The following is an 8711-nucleotide window of genomic DNA, read 5'->3' as shown; positions in this document are numbered from 1 at the left end:
CATATACTTATGCATTATATTAATCATACAAAATAAAAATTCTATTACAATATATCAATATAAATTATAATTACAGAAATTATATTATAGAATTTACATATATACATATTAATAAATATTATTTGTATATACACTACTATATTACACAATCACATATACAAAATTTAAATTTTACATTTTTTTTAATTTCTAAGTATAATTTCTTAGTTATTATTCATATTGTTAGAATTATAATATATATGAAATAAGATTAGGAATAATTCAATTTAATAATGTAAATTTTCTCTATAAATTAATATAAATATGTATATGATTAGAGATTATATTAATCATACAAAATTTTAATTTTGTATGTTATGATAATAGATACTTGACCAAATATACAAAAATTCCACTATATTATTATATTGTACATTATAATATATTTGTATTTTTAAATTTTATTATTTAAATTTATAATAACAAAATTTTTTTCGTGCAGTGCACGGGTAAAACACTAGTTTTATAATATTAGGCAAATCTTAATAGTATAGGAGTATTTTGGGCGAGAAGTTAAAGTTGAGAATATTGTTTTTATTAATAGTATAAATATAAATTATTATTATTAAATTTCTATTATTATAATTATTATTATTGTTATTGTCATTATTATTATTATTATTATTATTATTGACCACCTACGGTCCTTCGACTTTTAAATTGTTATCATCTGTAGTCTAAAGTTAGTCACACATGATCCTTCAACTATTAAATATTATTATTATTATTATTATTGTTGTTGTTGTTGTTGTTGTTGTTGTTATTATTATTATTATTATCCTTTTCCTTTTTCCTTTTTCATCCTTTTTATACACACATATTTTGTTGTTTTTGTTATTATTATTATTATTATTATTATTATTATTGTATTTAATAAAATAAAAAATTAGAGAAATGAAAAACTGAAAAATTGGAGAAATGGTGAAGGAAAACTAAAAAAATGGATAAATTAAAAATTAAAAATAAAAATACAAGATAAATGAAGTAAACGACCCACTGAGAAATCGCACAAATGCTCTAAGCACAGATCATATCGAAAAACCCACTTTCCTCGTCTCACCTCTGTCGATCTCCTCCATCTCTCCGCCGACGCTACCTCCTCCGCGGCGCCGCGACCTGCAGTAGAAGACGCCGTCGACGCCGCCATTCCGTCTCGACCTTCCGCAGACCCTGCTAGCCTTCACCACCGCTGTTAAGTCTCCCTTCGAATTTTTTGTTATTTATTTCTAAAATCAAACTGGACGGCTCAGATCTGGACGTATTCGCTCTCTTTTCGCTCAAAATATACTCACCGGAAGAATATAACCGGAGATTCAAGCTTATAGCCGGCAGTTTGTTGTTTGTTACTATTCTAGATTTTTCTCCCTCTTAAGGGTTTCATAGAACCAGCTTTCTCTTATCTGTTATTAGTGTGAAGTGTGAATATTTATTAATCGCTGGTTTTGATTCTCTTTTCTTTTGAATTAGGCTTTAATTTAGAAGTTTATATGAACATAAAGAGGAAACTGTAAGGGAGTCAAAATTGAAATAGGTGTTCAGTTGCAGAATGATTTTTAACAGTTTTGCTTTTTTCAAATAACATTTTAACAATATACAAATTGACCATCTTGATTGTTTTCGTTGCTTCCAGATTGCAGATGGCTTCATCTAGGAGAAGACATCATCTCCATTGGGCATTCTTTTGATTATTTTTCACGGTCTGATGTACTTGTTTAGGTATATAAAATAGGGAGATTCTTGTGTACTGCTTCCTCTTTGGCTCTTTTCTTTGCTATTGTTAATTAGTTGTCCTGTTCTTTGTTTCCTTTTAATGAGTCTCCTCTGATGTAATTGTTATGTTATTTTGTGCATGTAAGCATGTGATGTTTTGGGTTTGTGTACATAAATGAGTGTATTTATTTAAAAAAAAGAGTTTATTTATTAAAAAAAGGATTTACATGTATATGGCTGTTATGAACATTGGTTATACAAAGAGATCTACAAGCTTGGAGTAACCAGATATGTGAATTTATGCAATTTTACATTGAATATTTATTTTCGTGTGAAGTGAATTAAGTGATTTTACATTGAATATTTGCAGTCTTAAACAAAATATGTGTTTCCTTCCATGTTGCCTTTTCTTCCTATATGTGGATTTGTGCAATTTGGAATTACTTCATTTAGTAGTTCATAATTTTGAGTGATTTGTAATAGATTCCTAGTTGGTTAGTTATGGAATGTCAAGGAAGCTAGTACAACAAAAGATAAAAGGAAAAACAATGATTTTCATGTAATTTTTTTCCCTTTGATTTGTTTACCAAATGATAAAGGAAGCTTAATTATAAGTCAGTGTGAAAAACTTAACGAAAGTGAGAAAAGGAAGCTCGACTATGAGAAAGAAATGGTATGTTGCATTTGGAGGTTGTTTGTGCTGTTTTAGCTTTTGGAGGCTGTTTTAGCTTTAAAAGGAGTATTAGCTGTTTGTGCATTTTCCCATGTTAACTTTTGGAGGCTGAATTTAGTTTTATAAAATTTGCGTATATATAGTATTTGTGTGCATTAAGTCATATATGGATGCAATACAAGAAATTGAGATGAGTGGTGAAGAGGTTGCAGAAGATGATGGTGGAACATCTGCAGGAATGGGTGATGAGAACACAAGGATTATTGAAGAGAAGACTAACAACTTCACAGATTTCAGGCCTGCTCCATTACACGTGTTGTACGACGTGAGAGTCAACATCCAACCTGAAACTCCCATCTCCACTTTGAAGAACATTTTGAAGGCATCAAACTCTGAGCTCAAGTACAACCGCCCCGAGCTAAGGAAGGCTGAAGAAAGATTGAGAAAGGCATTCATGGAGTTCTATGGAAAGCTTAGACTTCTCAAGAGTTACTGTAGTACGTGGTTATAATAATGCATTTTCTCATCACAATTATTTATGGAGTGGCTGTTTTTCCCCTGATTTCATTTAAAAATCTGTTGTTCATTGCACCAGTTTCTTGAACACATTGGCATTTTCCAAAATCATGAAGAACTATGACAAGGTATATATATATATATCCCCATTATCATATTGAGGTTAGTTTAGGCTAATTGCAACCTCTGCTCAGCTTTCATTTTCATGTTTGTATTGTATAGATCACTTCAAGGAAAGCTTCAAGGTCATACCTAGAGATGGTTGATAAGTCTTATCTTGGAAGCTCTGATGAGGATTATCGAGAAGGCATTTGCGTTTTGGAGGCTGTTTGTGCTGTTTTAGCTTTTGGAGGCTGTTTTAGCTTTAAAATGAGTAAAGTTGCCTAGAATGGAGTCCACTGTACTAATAATTTGAATGGGAATGTTCACTGCAGTATTTGCTGTCGTCCTCTGTTGATAAAACAGCTCATCTGTGGCAAGTAGGACATGATCAATGCCTTGGTGTTTATCCGCATAATAACTATGGTGAGCCATTTACACATAAATCATAATAACATGATTCCGAGTTGCAGTACTATCTTGCTTCTTGCTTCTTAATTAGAAGCGTTGTTTTATTTTTTATACTTTTATTTTCAGTGTAAAGCAGGCTGCACCATCACTAGTGCACTAAAAGCATGTCAAAGGTGGAAGCCCCTGGTGCAGTGTACATTGTGTTAACAAAAAAGGGAAAAACATTAAAAAATAGGAGTATTCAAAGATGATAACATATTATATTACTATCTCCGTCCCAAAATGGTTGTTTGGTTCGTTTAACGATGCTTGACTGAAGTAATTTTTAATCCAATTTTTCATAATATTAAGTTTAGCATTAATATATAAAATTTATATATTTAGAAACTACATTAAAAGTACTATTAAACACAAAAAACTAAATTTAAAAATAATAAAAAATTACTAAAGAAAATAAGCAAAGAAGAAAGAGTTGGTTTGACCAATGAATAGTAAATAGGACAGGTAAAATGGGATAGAGGGAGTATTAAAAATGATATACTTTACGGTGGGTGATGCTTATATATAGGGGTGGAAATAGGCTAGGTCGAGCCGGACTTTAGAAAATTAGGCCTGGGCCTGTTATGGAAATCGAAAGCCTGAGGCTGGGATGCTATATATAGGGGTGGAAATAGGCTAGGTCGAGCCGGACTTTAGAAAATTAGGCCTGGGCTTATGGAAATCGAAAGCCTGAGGCTGGGCCTGTATGTAGGCTTTTTTAGGCTCAAGTCTAAGCCTACAGTTGGCCTGACCTGGCCTAAAGCCTTTTTAAAAGCCTATTTAATATATAGGTGTTTAAAAAGGTTTCAAAATAGATCCTGAATAGGCTTTGCGCCTATTAAATAGGCTTCGAACATATTTAAGGCCATATATTTTAAGCGTTTTAAAGTATACCTGTAAAAAATTTATAAAAAATACTTTAGTTCATATTTCATAATGAATGACAAAACATAAGTTCATATTTCATAATACAATATCCAACACACAAGTTTAATAAGTAAAAGTTCGTAATACAAAATTCAACAATACATTGTTTACTAATTACTAGTATTACTACAAATCCATAAATCATGCAATCAATTACTAGTAGGCTCATATTACATTAGTATTACTACTTTACTAATTCTAGTAAACTGTAAACACTAACAACTAGCCGAATTATTACTAGTAATTAGTAACACTACTTATTAGCAATTTAGCATCATAGCATAGTAACTAGTAATATCTAACACTGTTTACTAATTAGTAAGTCGTATTTGGGATTTGGGTATTGGGAATTTAGGGCTGTAGGTTATGTATACAATAAATAAATAAAAAATAAATAAATAAATAAATAATATAGGCTAGGCCTGCGGGCTTGTAGCTAGATTTTAAATATAGGCTTAGGCCTATTTAACTAAATAGGTTTCTAATTAAGCCTAGGCGCAGCCTTTTTACTAAATAGGCTAGGCCAGGCTAGGCCCTAAATAGGCCAAGCCGTAGGCCCCTATGAAGGGGCTTGGCCTATTCCTACTCCTACTTATATATTATGTCTAATTGTGTTCTTAGAGTCTTCGGGCCATTTTCTGGTTTATTTCTGTTATGCATAGTAAATAAGGTATCTATGCCATAATCTGTTTACCCATATTGTCAATTGTTCTTGATATTATACTGAGTCCATGTTAAGGTTTTTTTTTTTCGCTCCATCTATGATCACTGATTTACTCTACATTTTCTTCTTCTTTGGCTCAAATTTTATTTGATTTGCTAGCTTTGGAACTATTTGTGCTGTGGTATCCATTAGGATTTTGTTAATCAAAGGCCTATTGAATATACAATAATAATGGCCTATTTGTGTTGTTTGCTCTTTCTTATGCTGTTGCTTACTATAGATGCATACATACTCTTTTTCTAGTGTTGTGTTAGATCGACACAATTGTAAGATAATAACATTAATCCTATGTAGATCCTGCGATGTTTGGATTGATTTATGAATTATTATATAATTGTTAGGAGTGATATTACATGAACTTTCCCATTTTACTCATGTTTGAGTGACATGTTTGGTTTGCTTTAGGAAAAAGTGGAGTATTGGGCTGAACAGTTGGGGCTTTTGAAGGAGGATGAAGGGGGCAGGAGGTGGCAGAAGAGGATTGTGAGCTGAATGTGAAGTATTTGGTTGAAATTTGTGTGTATTAATAGCTAATTGTTGGATTAATTGTAGTATTTCTAATTATTTTGATTTTTGAACCAGAATTTGAGTTCCCGGAATCAATAAAGTAGCCTTTTCTTTCTGAGTTGTTTTAATTAATAGTGCACATTGTTTTATATATATATATAATTAATTAATTAATTAATTAATTAAGTAAATTATTTTTAAAAAAAAGAGTATTTGCAGTGTTGCGGAAACTTTTTTAATTAAAAAAAAAAATATAATTATTCTATATACTTTCCGCTACACCTGTCCAACAAGTGTAGGAAAAGTATATACTTTTATAGTCACTTCTATAGGCTACACTTGTACAGGGTGTAGCGAAAACACTTGTACATGTGTAGCTTATGTGCTTTTTTATTAAGTTTAGCATTAATATATAAAATTTATATATTTAGAAACTACATTAAAAGTACTATTAAACACAAAAAACTAAATTTAAAAATAATAAAAAATTACTAAAGAAAATAAGCAAAGAAGAAAGAGTTGGTTTGACCAATGAATAGTAAATAGGACAGGTAAAATGGGATAGAGGGAGTATTAAAAATGATATACTTTACGGTGGGTGATGCTTATATATAGGGGTGGAAATAGGCTAGGTCGAGCCGGACTTTAGAAAATTAGGCCTGGGCCTGTTATGGAAATCGAAAGCCTGAGGCTGGGATGCTTATATATAGGGGTGGAAATAGGCTAGGTCGAGCCGGACTTTAGAAAATTAGGCCTGGGCCTGTTATGGAAATCGAAAGCCTGAGGCTGGGCCTGTATGTAGGCTTTTTTAGGCTCAAGTCTAAGCCTACAGTTGGCCTGACCTGGCCTAAAGCCTTTTTAAAAGCCTATTTAATATATAGGTGTTTAAAAAGGTTTCAAAATAGATCCTGAATAGGCTTTGCGCCTATTTAAATAGGCTTCGAACATATTTAAGGCCTATATTTTAAGCGTTTTAAAGTATACTTGTAAAAAATTTATAAAAAATACTTTAGTTCATATTTCATAATGAATGACAAAACGATAAGTTCATATTTCATAATACAATATCCAACACTACAAGTTTAATAAGTAAAAGTTCGTAATACAAAATTCAACAATACATTGTTTACTAATTACTAGTATTACTACAAATCCATAAATCATGCAATCAATTACTAGTAGGCTCATATTACATTAGTATTACTACTTTACTAATTTCTAGTAAACTGTAAACACTACACAACTAGCCGAATTATTACTAGTAATTAGTAACACTACTTATTAGCAATTTAGCATCATAGCAGTAGTAACTAGTAATATCTAACACTATTTACTAATTAGTAAGTCGTATTTGGGATTTGGGTATTGGGAATTAGGGCTGTAGGTTATGTATACAATAAATAAATAAATAAATAAATAAATAAATAAATAAATATAGGCTAGGCCTGCGGGCTTGTAGGCTAGACTTTTAAATATAGGCTTAGGCCTATTTAACTAAATAGGTTTCTAATTAAGCCTAGGCGCAGCCTTTTTACTAAATAGGCTAGGCCAGGCTAGGCCCTAAATAGGCCAAGCCGTAGGCCCCTATGAAGGGGCTTGGCCTATTCCTACTCCTACTTATATATTATGTCTAATTGTGTTCTTAGAGTCTTCGGGCCATTTTCTGGTTTATTTCTGTTATGCATAGTAAATAAGGTATCTATGCCATAATCTGTTTACCCATATTGTCAATTGTTCTTGATATTATACTGAGTCCATGTTAAGGTTTTTTTTTTTCGCTCCATCTATGATCACTGATTTTACTCTACATTTTCTTCTTCTTTGGCTCAAATTTTATTTGATTTGCTAGCTTTGGAACTATTTGTGCTGTGGTATCCATTAGGATTTTGTTAATCAAAGGCCTATTGAATATACAATAATAATGGCCTATTTGTGTTGTTTGCTCTTTCTTATGCTGTTGCTTACTATAGATGCATACATACTCTTTTTCTAGTGTTGTGTTAGATCGACACAATTGTAAGATAATAACATTAATCCTATGTAGATCCTGCGATGTTTGGATTGATTTATGAATTATTATATAAATTGTTAGGAGTGATATTACATGAACTTTCCCATTTTACTCATGTTTGAGTGACATGTTTGGTTTGCTTTAGGAAAAAAGTGGAGTATTGGGCTGAACAGTTGGGGCTTTTGAAGGAGGATGAAGGGGGCAGGAGGTGGCAGAAGAGGATTGTGAGCTGAATGTGAAGTATTTGGTTGAAATTTGTGTGTATTAATAGCTAATTGTTGGATTAATTGTAGTATTTCTAATTATTTTGATTTTTGAACCAGAATTTGAGTTCCCGGAATCAATAAAGTAGCCTTTTCTTTCTGAGTTGTTTTAATTAATAGTGCACATTTGTTTATATATATATATAATTAATTAATTAATTAATTAATTAAGTAATTATTTTTAAAAAAAAGAGGTATTTGCAGTGTTGCGGAAACTTTTTAATTAAAAAAAAAATATAATTATTCTATATACTTTCCGCTACACCTGTCCAACAAGTGTAGCGAAAAGTATATACTTTTATAGTCACTTCTATAGGCTACACTTGTACAGGTGTAGCGAAAACACTTGTACATGTGTAGCTTATGTGCTTTTTTGTACTAGTGGGCTTACATTCAGCCATTCCAGCTCTTTTAAGAATGCCATTCATATAGTGAGCTTGAGATAATAAGATGCCATCATTACACTTGATTGTTTCAATGCCGAAAAAAATCGGGTTCACCCAGATCTCTAATTTTGAAGGCAGTGGATAACTTCAAGATTAGAGTAGCAACTAGATTTTGATCATTGCCCATTACAAGAATGTCATCCACATACACTAGGAGGTAAACATAAATAGAGTTTTCTGAGTAGTAGAACAACGAGACATCGGTCTTGGATGCTTGAAAACCAATAGAAATAAAAAAGGTAGGTAAACGATTAAACCAGGCTCGAGAATCCTGTTTTAACCCATACAAAGAACGTTTTAAAAGGCACACATGATTTGGAAATTGAACATCCACATAACCTGGTGG

General features: G+C 31.6%; 1 long non-coding RNA gene across 4 annotated transcripts; it reads left to right on the top strand.

Annotated features, from left to right (window-relative positions):
* Nucleotides 1-1040: 1040 nt before the first annotated feature.
* LOC116027308 lies at nt 1041-8032 on the top strand. Of its 4 annotated transcripts, none has more exons than XR_004099945.1 (6): nt 1041-1230; nt 1670-1755; nt 2659-2919; nt 3018-3066; nt 3161-3463; nt 7802-8032. It is a non-coding gene; the product is annotated as an uncharacterized LOC116027308 (long non-coding RNA). The 4 variants fall into 4 exon arrangements; XR_004099942.1 differs by having other exon boundaries at nt 2566-2919; XR_004099943.1 differs by lacking the exon at nt 7802-8032 and adding an exon at nt 5544-5773 and having other exon boundaries at nt 2566-2919.
* The last annotated feature ends 679 nt before the right edge of the window (nt 8033-8711 follow it).

This window comes from Ipomoea triloba, chromosome 8 (genome assembly GCF_003576645.1).
Source record: "Ipomoea triloba cultivar NCNSP0323 chromosome 8, ASM357664v1".
Lineage (NCBI taxonomy): Eukaryota > Viridiplantae > Streptophyta > Magnoliopsida > Solanales > Convolvulaceae > Ipomoea > Ipomoea triloba.
Note: the sequence above shows the minus strand (reverse complement) of the source record. Positions and strands in the feature narration are given on the sequence as shown.